At 40.2% G+C, this 15,547-nt stretch overlaps 1 pseudogene; it reads right to left on the reverse strand.

Moving 5' to 3' along the window:
* Positions 1 to 13,513, reverse strand: part of LOC116702045 (mothers against decapentaplegic homolog 4-like) — an 18,143-nt pseudogene extending 4,630 nt beyond the window's left edge.
* Between the last annotated feature and the right edge of the window lie 2,034 nt (positions 13,514 to 15,547).

Raw genomic sequence — 15,547 nt, forward strand, 5'->3', positions numbered from 1 at the left:
TACACACCATCATCCCAGTCTGTCCTCTGCACGTCCATCATTGTCGGTTGGGACTGACACCAAAAGGCCCGGAGCAGACTACAACGTAATTGGACTGAGAAGGATGCGATCGGTGCAACCTGCCCTCCGTCCATTACTTATCTCTTCAGAGTCAGGAAACTGCCAGGAACCATCATACATACACCATCTCACCCTGGACACAAACCCTGTTCCAGTTCTTCCCCTCTGGGGGACGCTACAGAGCACTGTTCCAAACAACCCAGATTCAGGAACAGTTTCTACTCACACATCTCGCTGCAGAACAGCTGACTTCTGACCCACAGTGTCAGGTTCATGTTCTGCAATAACACACACATAAACTGTGCTAACAGCACCTGTATTATTCCACTTATTTAGTTATTACTCATCATTTCCCACTCTCACATCTCAATTATATATTTTATTATTTATTCTCATTCTCTTTCCTATTTTTTCAGAACTGTTCATATGTTCATACTGTTACTAGTATTGTAATATAATAACATAATACTATTTTTCCCAGTACCCTTGCACTACGCCACTTTAAATAATGTATTGATCTCTTCATTGCACTCATGCCTCTAAATTGTTTCTGTTTAGAGTATGTGGTTATATTGTTATATATTAGTGTGTATCTTTCTGTTTTGTTGATATTTATGTGTAAGCCAGTGGTGAGTAACGATGCTCCAAAGACAAATTCATCGTAGTGTCCTCAACAATTCCCCCGAGCATAGGCTACATTTGGTGCAACTGCAGTTTAATGAAGTTACCATCTATATACCCGTCATGTGATGTCATGATATGTCACACAGCAGCAGATGTACAGTAGGTTAGAGGTTTGGACCCTTTAAAAAATGTTATATCTGAATTGGTTCTTTTTAACCAAGTTACCTCAAAAATGGATTGGCTTCATAAACACACTTTTTGCAAATGCAATTGATCACTTTCAGACTTTGTGATTTAGACAGTGTCGTGCCAGCTCACTGTGGACCATGTTCTGCCTGTAGCAGGTTTCCAGTGCCGCTATACTCACCACTGAAAAGGACAGGCTAATCTTTCTTCATCTTATCTATAACTGTCTACAGTGACTGTCAAACCTCTTTGGCATCTTTGATCTACTACACTCACACTGTTACTTGTCACTTCCGTTCATGAACACCTTTTATTGTCTGATGACTTATGAAGGTATTTAAAGCACTAGGCTGCCTAGATTGACCAAGCACAAACGACAGCATTTCCAGCAAAATACCGTGTTCTTAATGCTTATGTTCTTAAGTCTCTTTGATATACCCCTTAGTGGTCCCCTAATCCTGTATCTGACAGTCTCTTTATATAGCTCCTAGTGTCCCCTAATACTGTACTGAATTCTCTTTTATAAGACCTAGTGGTCCCCTAATACTGTATCTGATCCTCTTTTATATCGACCTTAGGGGTCCCCTAATACTGTATCTGAGTCTCTTTTATGACCTTAGTGGTCCCCTAATACTGTATCTGAAGTTCTCTTTTAATAGGCCTTAGTGGTCCCCCCTAATACTGTAATCTGAAGTCTCTTTTATATAGACCTATGTTGGTCCCCTAATACTGTATCTGAAGTCTCTTTTATATAGACTTTTGTGTCCTCTAATCCTGTATCTGAAGTCTCTTTTGATAAGACTTTAGTGGTCCCCTAATACTGTATCTATAGTCGCTTTTATAATCAGACTATGTGGTCCCCTATAATGTATCTGAAGTCTCTTTTTTAATAAGACCTGTGGTCCCCTAATACTGTATCTGAATCTCTTTATAAGACCTTAGTGGTCCCCTTAAATGTTCTGAAGTTTTTATATAGACCTTAGTGGTCCCCTATACTGTTTCTGAAGTCTCTTTGATATAGACTTTAGTGGCCTCTATAATGTATCTGAAGTCTTTTTTATATAGCTTTATGGTCCCCTAAATACTTTCTGGAGGCTGGGGGTGTGGCCTTGACAACTGCCACTTTGCTCGTTTGAAAACCATGATGTCTTCTCTCTCTCTGGTTGGGGGCCAAATTCTCTGCGCGGGCAAGCAGAAAATGGAGGGTAACATCCAGATTGGCTCATCTGAGCTTTCATTTTCTCAAAGGCAGCACGGTACCCAGGCTCAGTTTACACCCTGGCCATTTCTAGCCACTGGGGGACATAGCAGTTGGGGGAACTCATATTAATGTTTGCACCAAGTGTACTGTATGTTCTTGGGGAATAGTTGGGTCTCTGTAAATTATAGTGTGGTCTAGACCTACTCTCTCTGTAAAGTGTCCTGAGATAACTCTTGTTATGATTTTACACTATAAAAAATGTAACTGATATATAATTTCACTGTGTAGGATAATAAGGTTAGGAATTTGAATGTTGACTTAAATGCCAAAGGACACATGGCTAAACCCAGGGGACAAACAGAATTGTAAAAAAGTGACCAGTCAGTGATGCATGTCAAGGCTGTTTGACAGATTCATTTAGCAATCCTTCATCAACAAGTCTGTATTACTATGACAAGCCATTTGTTTTCTTATTTTAATATACAGTCAACATTACAAGAGCACACATTTTTCCAATAAAATATAAATCAAAAGAACATATTCTAATAGCCAAATTTCAGTTATTTAGTACATATATTGTTTAAGTGTCAGAATAAATATTTAGTTTGATGTTTTATGAATGGATATGTATACATTATTTTTTTCAGTTCTGTCACCAATTGGACACTGACATAAAAAATGAATGATATGGACCTCATTGGTTTTGGTATGGGATGAAATCCGATTTGATCAGAAATGTCTGCGAATTTATATTGTGAGATATATTTTTTTATATTTAACAAACCTGTGTCGTGAGTGGACTGGCTGATGCATACTGGAGATTTTCTTTTGAATCAGTACCATCAGTACATTTGAAGCTTTGAAGCCAATTTGACATGCGGCCAAACAATGGATTACAACTTGTGAGTCTTTCAAATGGGGCCCAAAAGACTTTCCTATAGATTTATACGGCGAAGAGAAGTTTCACTATCATAATTGGATCCAGTCATCAATACATTTAGAAGTCTAGAGACTTTCTAAATCATTCTTTCTGTTCATTCAGTCCCTATTTAAGATAGTGGCTCGGCCGGTGAGATCTCTAGTGCGCCTGTTCAATGGGCCACACGTGTGGAATCAGCCCCATCAATGGAAGGTCATTTTATCAAGGAAGTTTGAACCTTTTTGGCTTTATGCCCACTGAGCATGCACCAGCACTAGTCTATGGTAATTCGGTGTGGCAACAGGCTTGACAAACCTTGGTTGATAATAGAAATCATATTGGTCTTTAGAACTGGCCAGGAATTTCATTGGGAGGTAGTACGACAATAATAATCTCAACTTAACAGAGGTCCAATTACTAGATTTCTTTCCAAACTTTCAACCACTCCACAGTTGGCAGATCAGCAGATAGAGTGTTGGTCACTCTTATTTCTAATTATTATATTTAAGTTAGACCATAATGTGGCTGAAAGACTAAAGCTAGTCATGGACCTGAGTTAAAATTATTTCTTCTCTCAAGCATTTCGAGATAAGGGACAGGTTTATAATGAATGAAATGAATAATGACAAAAGACACTTGTGTACTATGTTCACACAGAGACACTATGCATATGCTTTGTCCATGCAAAAAAATGATCCGTCATAATGCAAACACCCTGTCTGAAAACAATGTGTCTGCAGCCAAACATTGGCACCCCCACCCTAAATACCATCATCAAGTATTTTTAAATTGCCAAGTTCTTTATTAAATGTGTTTCTATACTGATACATTATTCTACTAGTATTCATACTATCAAACCACTGGGGCAATCAATCATATTCAGCAATCACGGTAGGGAGCAGTTGGTTTTAACTTGTGTGGACTCGTTAGACAGTTTTGAGTGGACCTTGAAAATTCTTTCTTTGTAACCAAGTTGAATTTTTAAGGAAGCAGCCTCAGGTTTAGTAAAACCTGGATGCTTTATTCACCAACATCGTTTGAGGACTTTTCCTGGAAAAAACTGTAATTTGGTTGTAATCATGAGGAAAAACCCAAAACTTCATTTGGTACAATTTGATTATTAATTCCAGTATATCTGGTTTATCCAGTCACTTTTTTGGTCGGATAGTCGGATGCATAGCAGTTTAGATAAACATGCAAAAATGTGACTGTATGTGACTCATTTAATTAGTTACCACAAAACAGTACTTTCTAGGAACCATCCTTGGAATGATTAGGAAATGACGACACGATTAAATGAGTTTTACCAAATGTGAAAAGGCGCTCAGACAGCAGTAGATAAAAAATAAATTAAAATTTAAAAAAGCTGTCCTACAACAAACTGGATGGTACCAACTTTATAACTTCAAACTGAGTTCAAAAGCAGCAGTGATAGAATGAGTTGAAGATCGGCTTAGGTTTTTTCTAGACATTTTCATCAATAGAGAGGCACATATACACGGTGCTAAAGCAAAGCATTTCTGGACACATCATGGATGTGATGTGGTTGTGATTGTGGAGAGATGGGATATCCTCTGGGTGCATGATGATGGAGTGTTTGCCATTATCTGAAAAAGCCTACTTGGAAACTTGTACCTCCCTTAATATGGGCAGAGAGAAACGATAAATTAACATCATTTGTGTTGTCCATCTCTAAATTAAATATTGCAAAGCGTACCATTCATTTACACTCACAAAAATAATAATAGTACTCAGGTATGATGAGTGCTTTGTTAATAGTTTTTTCTAACGTCTAATCAGTTTGACAGACATTGTGATATCTTCAATGAACTACACGATACCTGAGGGACACAGAAACCATCACTGAAAACCAAATCAAACTGTGCAACATAATTCTTCTGTTAGAAAGACAAACTTGTGTCTGTCTTCCATCCATGTGTGGGTGTCTCTATGTTGAAACAAAAGCACAAATCACAATATGCTATGGCTGATCTTTGAAAGCAGCTGAATCACTACACACTGTTTTTCCTCACACCGCTCATTTTACACAATCCACAGATTACTGGTTGATACATTTATTCCATTTGGATCTTGTCAACAAACATATCCCTCGTATAGCACAGTGGGTTCATCCAAAGATTGTACCTTTTGACACTGATACAATGTACCCTTTTATTGGGCCAAGTCTGTATGCCACGAGAGCAGATCTCTTTTCTACCAGTACACTCAGCCTACATGCTATCTAAGACCCTTCACGACTGCCTGTTTGGAGCAGTTTCTTTTAACTCTGGTGTGTATCCTCCTTCAGTATGAATCACTGCCAACAAAGGCTTTGTACACATACACTTTACGATAAATGGTACTGGGGTTTGCAGTCTGTGCTGGGTTTTTGGCTTTAAACCGATAGGTTCTTATTTTTCAAGCCTGTCTGTTAAAAACACATGTATGCCATATGTTTCTGTATGTTGAAGGAGTAATGGGTTCTTATCACTGCTCGCTCTCGGCATACTGCTGAAAATACTCACCTGCTGTAAGAAACCCACAGACATCATTCTGTGTAAAGTCACTTTCCAAGTGCAGCTGAAGATGTATGTGGTTTCTACAGTCTGACTAAGATAATCCATGTAGTTTTTAATGCTACAAAAACTGGCAACACAACGTCCCAGAAACTGTCTTGGAAACATAGAGGGAGTTTAGTATAATCAATGATTGATTCATTTGACCACTCAGACTGCTGAAGCCTCTATTAGCTTGGACGGCATATCACACATCACTTTTTTCTAACATCACTACGCCGTATGGGCAGGAGGGATGCTTAACAGCACTCTCACTCTCTTCAATGGTGTATGTCTTTTCATGCTCATGTTTAACAGAGTAACGCAACACTGTAAAAATAAAATGAGACCTGATTTCCCAGTGCTGCTGGGAGGGTTCCGAAACACCTACCTGTACTGTCATCACATGATCAGCACCCAGCCAATCATATAAATGACTGGTTTATGTGAATAATATATATTAATTGGCATGGGTTCAACTTTCTACTTATTTTGCCTTTATTTCAAATTAGAAGCGTATGTTATCAAATTAACTTTAAAAAATGAATCCTCAACTGCTTTCAAGAAGACAATAAGTGTGGATCTGAATAAACAGGTAATTTGCCTTATAACAGCAATTAGTGTCTGTGGGCTTGGATGACGGGAGACAACAACCCAGAGTTTAAATAACTGCGAGTACAGAGAGGACCCACCCAATATCCACCTAAAGCGGATTTATGGTTCTCGCGTTATCTCAACGCCATGGCTACGTACTTGGTACTGGGATACTGACCCTACAATATTATTGACATCGTGATATGAGACTAGATATCGTCTAGATTTTGGAATCGTAATATTGTATTATTTATTGTAAATGGCATAAGTCTTTCCTGTGTTTTAAAAGCGCATTAAAGTAGTGATTTCTTTTCTGACTTACCAGACTGTTCAAGCTGTCTATTATTTTCACTTGTCCACATTACTGATGTATATTTATCTAAAATCTAAGTGTGAAGATATTTGGTTAAAGCCCCAATTGTCAACCTAAATATGCCGCAATTTGTTGTCAGGTTTGGTCAAGAATATAGCAATTTCTGATTTCTCCCTATCGCCCAGCCCAACCCTACGCTGTACCCTACGCCGTACCCTGATGTGCACGTCTCAAAAATGTAACTATATGTCGCGCGCGCCGGCGACACAAGTCCTTTAGCTGTGGCTTGTAGCGTTACATTTCCCCCAATCATCCTGGTTCTCCTTCTCCATAAACAACATGCTCAAGGAGAGGTTACCTTTCTCCTGGAACAGTGGGGAGCACTTTTGGCTTTTTTTCCACTGCTGGTACCAGTCTCGACTTGACTTCGGCTTTGACTCGCCTCGACTCGCTCGACGCATTCTACGTCCGTTTTCCATGCAAAATGATACGCCTCAGCGTGGACTGTCACCAAGCTACGCGTGATGAGGTCATTTTCAACGCAACTCACAACGCACGTCGGCTACTCGCCACAGCCAAAAGAAATGTTTTGTTTCAAAAGAAGCTGAAGGAAGCACCACAATCACCCGCTAAAAAAAACGCAAGTTTGGAATCCTCCCGGAGTTCAGACGTCGACATGACGGTTGTTCACAGACACAAAATGGTATTAAGTTCCTGTAACGTTACTACATCAGGTGTTCGCATTGATGTTCTCGGGCCCCGGTCAGTATTACTATACGTTAGCGTTATAAAAGTACAGAACTTAGCACCATGATTACACACCACCATGTGTGCTGTGTACGGTTTGTGTTTCAGAGCATTCACGCTTTGCAAAATCGCCGCCAGACCGTCTGGTGGGCGATGTCCGACCGGTGAGATCTCTGGTTTCTGACCTACTGGGCTTCGTATATCTTTATGATAGTCACGGAGAGGCTTATGACAACGCCTGGGATCATCTGGCACAGCAGAGCCGGGGGGGACACTGTCACAGGGTGCAGAGGAGAAACCGAGATGTGCGGAGGGTTGAATGCGCTACTTGAAAAGCTAACTAAAAACTTTCAATTTGTCTTTTTTTTTTTTTTTAATAACCAGTGTGCAATATTGGAAAACAAAGCCCCTATAGCCCTAATATTGAACGTTTAAAGTGGAAATAGTGCAGAGTAGATAATCTGTCGGTGTCTGGCTAGATTTGTTTTAAATGTCCGTTTGTTCTAGACACACTCTCCGCACCTGTGTTTGCTATAACGCAGTGATCCGACCAACCAGCATCCTGCAGGTTCTTACGTCACTTTTGGATCGCCTCGGCTCGCTTGGAACCTCGACTGAGGTAGTCTAAAAAAAGTACCTGGTAGCAGGTCCCAGGGACTTTTTCGTAATGAAAACCAAAAAGGCGTGATAGTCAGGCAGTCGAGTAGATACCCTGGAAAAACCGCCATATGACTCCGAGATGGTACCCCCTCCAAGGTCTATACTTGCTTTCCGACACACTCCCATAGCGGCGCCAGGGAGGGCTTGGGGTGCTGTACTACCCCTAAGATTCCCCCTTAGCACCCCCAAGAAATTGCGTGGTTTATTTAGCAAAAGGGGATTCTAATTCCAGAGCAACCTCACTGAAACTCGAGCACCCCATAGAACCAGCAAAAGAAATCCTCGGTGCCACCAGTGCACATTCCCCACGCCACACACCTTGCCGGCCCTGCTATTCCTCTTAGAGATCAACGCGCATAGAGTTACTCCTTGACGCAGCGGGCCCGGTCGGACTCCAACCTCCCTCCTTTGCTGCATGTCATTCCCCCCCTCTTCCTGCCCTTTCATGTCTCAGCCGTCCTGTCAAAATAAAGCCGAAATGCCCAAAAATGATAAATAAGAGATTGACGCCACATCAACGCACAATTTATACGCTCAGCGCAATTGTGTAGTCACCTACGAGAAAGATCTGCGTGAGCGTACCGCAAAACCATAAATCCCGCTTAAGGTTTAAACACTGAACCCTCACTGACTTTACTGGAGAGGCTAATGGCTCCAAATGGTAAAAATGGGAGCACTTTGCGGCAACATCGCACTTTTTCTTGTTGACGCCAAGACATTTATGTAAATTGTGGTTTGGGACTTTTTATTATTTTACTTGTTATACCGATTTGAGATTTAAATGTCTTTCAAGCTTTTTCCCACAGTGACTGTAGCATTAAGCATATTAAAAGAAAGCTTAATAATAAATTAGTGGCTGCATTGCTCTGATTTCATGTTTTTTGTTTTCAATGTAGCATCTAAAATCCTTAATGTTAATGTAGTGTAGTAGTATACTTTTGGCTTCCCCGGCACCATCACAACACTATCAATTGTGGGTAATTCCCCTTTAGCGCAAGTCTGCAGAGTGCGGGCTTACGGAAGGTGCATAAGGGTTCATATGTCTGCAAGAAAGCCATCGTGCACTTGACGATTTGACATGGGACAGCTCTAAACCTCACAGATTAGCAGACCGCACCTCAACGTCTGCGAGTCTGAGTTTAAATGTTAGATTGGGCCATCCTCAGCATTCAGACTAGAGAACAGAAAGGCCCTCAGTTTTCTTTCTCTGGAGCGCTGATGGTTGTTTTCCATTAGCAACATGTCTTTAATGATTCTTTCTGCTGTAAAACTGTAGAGTACACTAAGTTCCACAATAACACTATCATTAAATGATCAAGTACTGCAACATCCAGCACAGTGCATTATAACCCAATAAATACAAGCTAGGGAGCATTGTGGTCAGGATCTTCATTGATTGGTCAGCCTGTCAGTGATGAACAAGTGTGTGCGCTTTAGACAGAAAACTAAATTGTGACTTTGCACTGTATTATGAGGTTTTGGCCTTGGTGATAACACCAACCATTTGGTTACATACAGGTAGACTGTTTCATTACAAATACAACAACACTACTTTAAAGCTAAATATTTTCTTTTTAGTCTTTTGTACAAAAAATAAAATAACTTAGCTGAGCGTAATAGAAGGGCTAACCTGATATCAATGCTACAGTTCCAATCAACGTACAGTGAAGAGCACAGTACGCCAGAGATGACATCACACTGGTTTCCTTAATTCACACCTTCTACATCAGTTCTGTTTTTGATAAGACATAAAGAGAACTGTAATGCTGTTTGTATCAGTGTGAATTTCTAACAACATTTTCCAGTTGAAGTTCTTTTGCTGACATGTTTTTCACTCCTTATAACTTTTTACACGTCTGTGTGTGTGAATGATTGCGCTCCTACAATTAGAAATCCAAATGCATATAGGGGAACTGGATTTCTGAAACACATCCCTGGATTTCTGCAGTGCTAACAAGGTCTTTCGGTCAGAGACAAGTTGAGTCAAATATTACCTTCAGAGCTCAAACTCCCTTGTCTTGCACTTTAGATTAAAGCATCAGAAAAACACTCAGCACTTTGGATGTCTGTTTGGCTACAGACATTTGGTGGTGCAGGTGTGTGTCATGTCTGGTTTTGTGCAGGCATGAGTGAGGTGTTCATTGATGGTACAAGCTAAGTGTTGTTGTCATTTATTTTTTCCTGTGTATTTTCATTGATTTGCTTTGTTAATAATTTTGTACGATTTGGCAACATTCTGTCTGTGTGCACACATTCATCGAATCCAGAATTGGAATTTTAAAATGGTCGTTGGCTCCTTAGTTAGCGGCCCCTGGGTCTGCCAATGGCATAGTGTGCAAACACCTCATCCAGAAGCTGCAGAGCGCGGTGCAGTGACCTCCCCCAGCAGGCGTGTGTTTGATGCTCTGCCGGGGGTAGTCGGCCCCCAACCCTTCCAAAACTGAGCGCGGGATGCACAGACGCCTCAGGTCATCCACACCATCCCACTGCTGCAGACAGACCTGCCAGACACCAGAGAGAACTCAGAATTATATCTGATGGTGCTCCTAGGGTTGGGTATTGGTTTTTTTGTCGTGCTAAGACGTACTTTTAAAACGTTGCCTCAACGATGCCTGAACCAATATATACAATATATTTATAATGTCTAATATAAATATAAAAGAAGCACAGGACAGATGGCGACATTAGGTACGGCTTGTAAAGTAGGGCAAGCACCAATGGTAAAAGGGATTTTACAATAACTTAAAACACCAAAGGCTGGCGAGTTTTAGTAAACGTGTTGTTTTTGACCCACCAACTTTCGTTCTTATTCGGTCTCGTTACCACCGTTAGCGTTGAAACCGGTTTCCCCTGTTGGTAACCCACCCTAGGCTCACTCTCTATCACAGTGGCATTCACAATGAAGTCTGAGGAAACGGAAAAAAAAACTGAATTAAATGCAACAGATACTCAGATTTGTCAAACAGTCTAGTAGAAATTTTGCATTTCAATTGCCATCTCCGTGTATTGTTAATGTTTAATGATGTGAAACCCAACAAACTACTAACTGCAGGTGCAATGCCTCGACGCTGCCCGGACCTGGAATATTCCTGCCACGCACTGCCTGTGCAGCAGCTGCAACCTGAGCGGTCGCTGCCTGCTGCTGCATCTGTCTGTGGACACTGCCAGCAGGTCAAACACCTGGGTGATATACAAGCAGTTTAGATTCCAACATAAATTACACTGAAGAAGCATATGCACCCTTCATTCTTTAATACACTTTCCAACAGTCATTCAGTCCCCATTTGCAGCTACCAATGGCTCATTTTAAATTAGTTTTTTGCATGCCAACCTATTTCATGCTGCTTATGGTGTGTGAACAAAATAACAAATAGTTAAATAGTTAAAAATAGAGAATATATGTGTGTGCATGTCACAAAATGTGACTTCTGCGTGTGGACTGCCCTTGATGTGGCTCCAGATAGATTTGTTGGCACACATCACCGGTGCGTCGCCTGCCTCTCTGGTCGAGGTAGTACTCTGTACAAACCAGCGTGGTCGCTATATCGCGCACCCCACATCACCCTCCCACGCACTCCAGCTGCACACACCTTCCCTATGTTGCAACTCTGACACACAGAAAAAAAACATCAGGACAAAGACACGTGGAACTTCCTCTCATTTATTATTAAAAAAAAAAAATTATATGTAGCATTCCCCCCCCCCGATTTGACAGATGACAGCGTAAAGGCAGATTGGATGTAGGGGAGAGAGGGGGTATGACTAGGTTGGTATCGTTTGGATTTTTAAGATTCCAATGCTGAACCGTACTTTAAAATGATCTCTGATTCCAAACCGATTCTGAAAAACTGAAAAAGTACATCAAAGAAATTTAAAATTGCTTTACAAGCTAATATCAGTCGGCACTGGCTTAAAACCAGGGAAAAGGATTATCAGTGTGTTTTAACTCTTTGATTATAAACTCTTTCAGATTAAATCTGAAAAAACCATTCGGCATACTACATAATATTTTACGGCTCTCTAATGACCGAAAAGATTTTTTTAGGAAGCCATGAAATATTAATTGAACACCTTACTAGGCATTATCCAAACATAATCTGATTCAACTCTATTCAAACTTTATTTTAGCAGTCGGGCATACTGAGTTATAGAGGCGGTACGTGGGGAGAAATTAAGAAACGTACCAAATGCTGCTCTTGGGGAACTGATTGGTCCTGTGATTCATAGAGTGGTCTAGACATACCTATATGTAAAGCGTCCAAATTAGCCCCAGTCGTGCTCATAGTTTACATGCCCCATGCTTAAGTGACTAAAAAGAGGAATAAAATATCAGATTAAAAATGAGGTAAAATCCAACTTTAAGAACACCAATTTTCTTTGTGAATGAATAATGTATTGTAAATAAATAATGTTCTTCCTTAAAATACAGTGCTCATAGTATACACACCCCTATTTTAAATTCCCATACGGGCAGGCAGATTTTTTTTTTAAGGCCGTTATTTCATGGATCAGATACTATGCATCCTGCATTCTATTCATTTATTTACAATACATTATTCATTCACAAAGAAATGGTGTCCTTAAAAGTTGGATTTTACTCATTTTTAATTAAGGCATTAAGATCAATTTCCAAAAGATGTTTTTTTATTCCTCTTTTTAGTCAACTTAAGCATGGCATGTAAACTTATGAGCACCACTGTTTTCCTCAACAGCGGCAGAAATATTTGCCGTTACGTACATTTCATGGAAGGGTACACCACACAAAGATACAGTAACAATTAATTCCATTAAACTACCAAATACATGACTTTCCAAAGCGTTCAAGCTTTCACGAAATGCTACTTTAAATCTATTTAAGAGACACACCTGGCTCTCTCACTGCATCTGTGCGGTGGACGTTACTCCGCTGGCCCAGGCAAAAGCGAGGTCTCCACCTGAACGTCAACTAGACCATGCCACGGGTAACTAGCAGGGGCAGCTGGAGTGAACCTTGAAACTCACCCACTACTACTGAACTCCATTTCCAAAGGTAGGAGATAGAGCAACCAAACCTGTCCTCATTGAAAACAGAGCACAGTGTTGACTAAACCGTGAGTTTGCTTTCCACCTTTGCCCGGATGGGACACATTCCACCCCAAACCATTACAGTGTATTTATCACCCAGATACTTGTTGGTAATGTCTAAAATGTCATTTCGTTTTTTTAAATACAGCATTCACATAAATCTACAACCTACGTGCACATCCTACCGTTTCCTTTTTCCAGTCGTTCTGTATTTAACTGTCAACGTAGTCAAACCTGATGTAACAGTGATACCTAGTGATACACGAGTTTCTACTTACTGACGCTATGGCGCAATGTTAACGTCTATACAGCATAAGCAAAAGTTAATGCCAGTGTTAAAAATACATTATGGAATCTGGCAACATGTTCACAGTACATCCTTGTGTGTGGTAATCTTGCCTACCTGGATGGTTGGACACGAAGGAGGGATAGAAGTTGAGCCATGATGCTGGTACCCTGAAAGCAGAGGGATAAGTGCATATATGATGAAAAGTCTGACTTTGGAAACTCCTCATGCATAATATCAAACTACAATTACGGCTTTGCGTTTGCATCCTCAGCCAACCAGTCAAGATGGAGTTTGCATCCATGTCCGTACAGACCTCATATAATAGCAGGCCAGAAGACTTTGAAGGAATCAATTAAATAATGATAAATAAATAAAAATGGTACATTAATAAGATTCATTAAAAGTATTTATGTATTGTTTAGAAAAACGTGGACACTACCTAAACACCTTCAACCCAAGCACAAAAGAGCCTACACATCGCCACAGTTTCAAAGTTAGTGTCACCAATTATTAGTTTGTGCATCGCCAGACCTCCACAGTGCTGTGTGCGGAAGGTCGGCTACATCAACATACAGTCCGGAGAGAGAAATAAAATGGTTTGGGTTGTTTGATTCTTTAAACCAACAAATTGTCTTGGGCAGCGCTAATCTCCGGTCGCAAAGACGTGGCTATGCAAAAGGGTAGTAACTTGTTTGTTGGAACATTTATTTAATTTCAATATTAAATGAGGTTAACTGTTCACACACTACAGTCGGGAGTTTTTTATTAGCTGGAATAGTGGTTAAACGTAACTTGCCCTTACCATGTGACTACGTTGTTTGTATCTGTCCATAGCAAATCCCACCATGCGTCTCAAAACGTTTCAGTTAGGAGTAAATGCCATAAACATTTTCTTTGTAAATCTCTTTGTTGCTCACTTCACTTGCCTCTTGCCTTTCAGCCTGTAGTGCTAGCTCTGAGTTCTGGTTGCTGTTCTTGAAACAGCCGGGGTTTATTAGGTCACACAGAGAAAGCGGAAGGTGGGGGCATCTGGCTCTGGTAAATAAACCGTGGTCAATCCAACTTCAATTCAGTATCGAACCAAATCATAACTAGCGTAAATTATGACTCTAGAGTGTACTCTGAACTACTCTATTTGAAAAGAGTCAAACCCTTGTGTTGTCCCTCCCGGTCAAAACAGACAATATTTGACATTTTTGTCCCTTTTTCAGTTTTTCAAACTATATTTACTGTACTTTTTGGAATCATGTGCAACACCCTCATTTATATAGAATTATCTAATATTTGAGTTAAAAAAGTAAAAATTTAATTATTTTGACTAATAGTTAGATCAAGGAACGCACAGATAAGTTTAGTCAGAATGAAAGTGATCATTGTATTTGCAAAGAGCGTTGTATGAGAATTCATCATTTTTTGTGGTAATGGTTTAAAAGGAAAACCAAATTTCAGATATATAGACAGTTTTTTGAAAGGGTCCAAATTTGACCGTAGACAACAGGAGGGTTAAGATAACTCGTATATACTATTAAAAAAAAAGAATTGAATTGAAAGTAACCTTGACCTTTGTCCGCCAAAATTTCATCTGTTCAGCTTGGAGTCCAAGGAAGTTTGTGCCAACTTGAAGAAATTCCTTAAGAAGATTCTGAGCTACACGATCATTTATAAGAATTGTACAGAAGACATCCGAAAACATAATACCTTTGCACACCTATCACTGGTGCAAAGGCATGAAAAGACCAGCACAGCACGAAATGATAATCACCGATCGTCTCTTCCACCACATCTTATCTTAGATTATTAGTGAGTGCTGAAATAACTTCAACTGACCCCAGATGGACTTTTTACACACTGAGCAGCCCTGGTTACTGTTGTTTACCAACGTCTCTGTTTGATAATAGTGTTGAAACTTTGTCCTCTATTAATATTTTGACCAAATCCTTTCCTGGGACAAAAATCGAAATATAGAATCATTACCATGTAATACCAAAGCAATCCCAACATTTCTTACACGCACAATGTAACAGTAAACCGGACTCAAGCGTTATTTGACGATAACATAGTGAGATACTTTTCTACACTGAATAACACACAGCTACATATAAAAAACAGACTTAATAAGAGCAGTGTGATTCTGGGGATGTCCACGAATAAAAGTGACAATCATGGGGAACTATTTGTTTGGGGGGGGGGGTGAAGGATATCTTACAGTGGTGGTTGGTGAGGGAGGGGGTTGTTGGTGACCACGGGGTGCGTTCTGTGGGGTCCAATGGAGGTAGGAGCTGTGCTGCTGCCGTCCAACTGCTGAATTACAGGAAGTAAGAATGTCAGTGTGAAC

This window comes from Etheostoma spectabile, chromosome 14 (genome assembly GCF_008692095.1).
Source record: "Etheostoma spectabile isolate EspeVRDwgs_2016 chromosome 14, UIUC_Espe_1.0, whole genome shotgun sequence".
Lineage (NCBI taxonomy): Eukaryota > Metazoa > Chordata > Actinopteri > Perciformes > Percidae > Etheostoma > Etheostoma spectabile.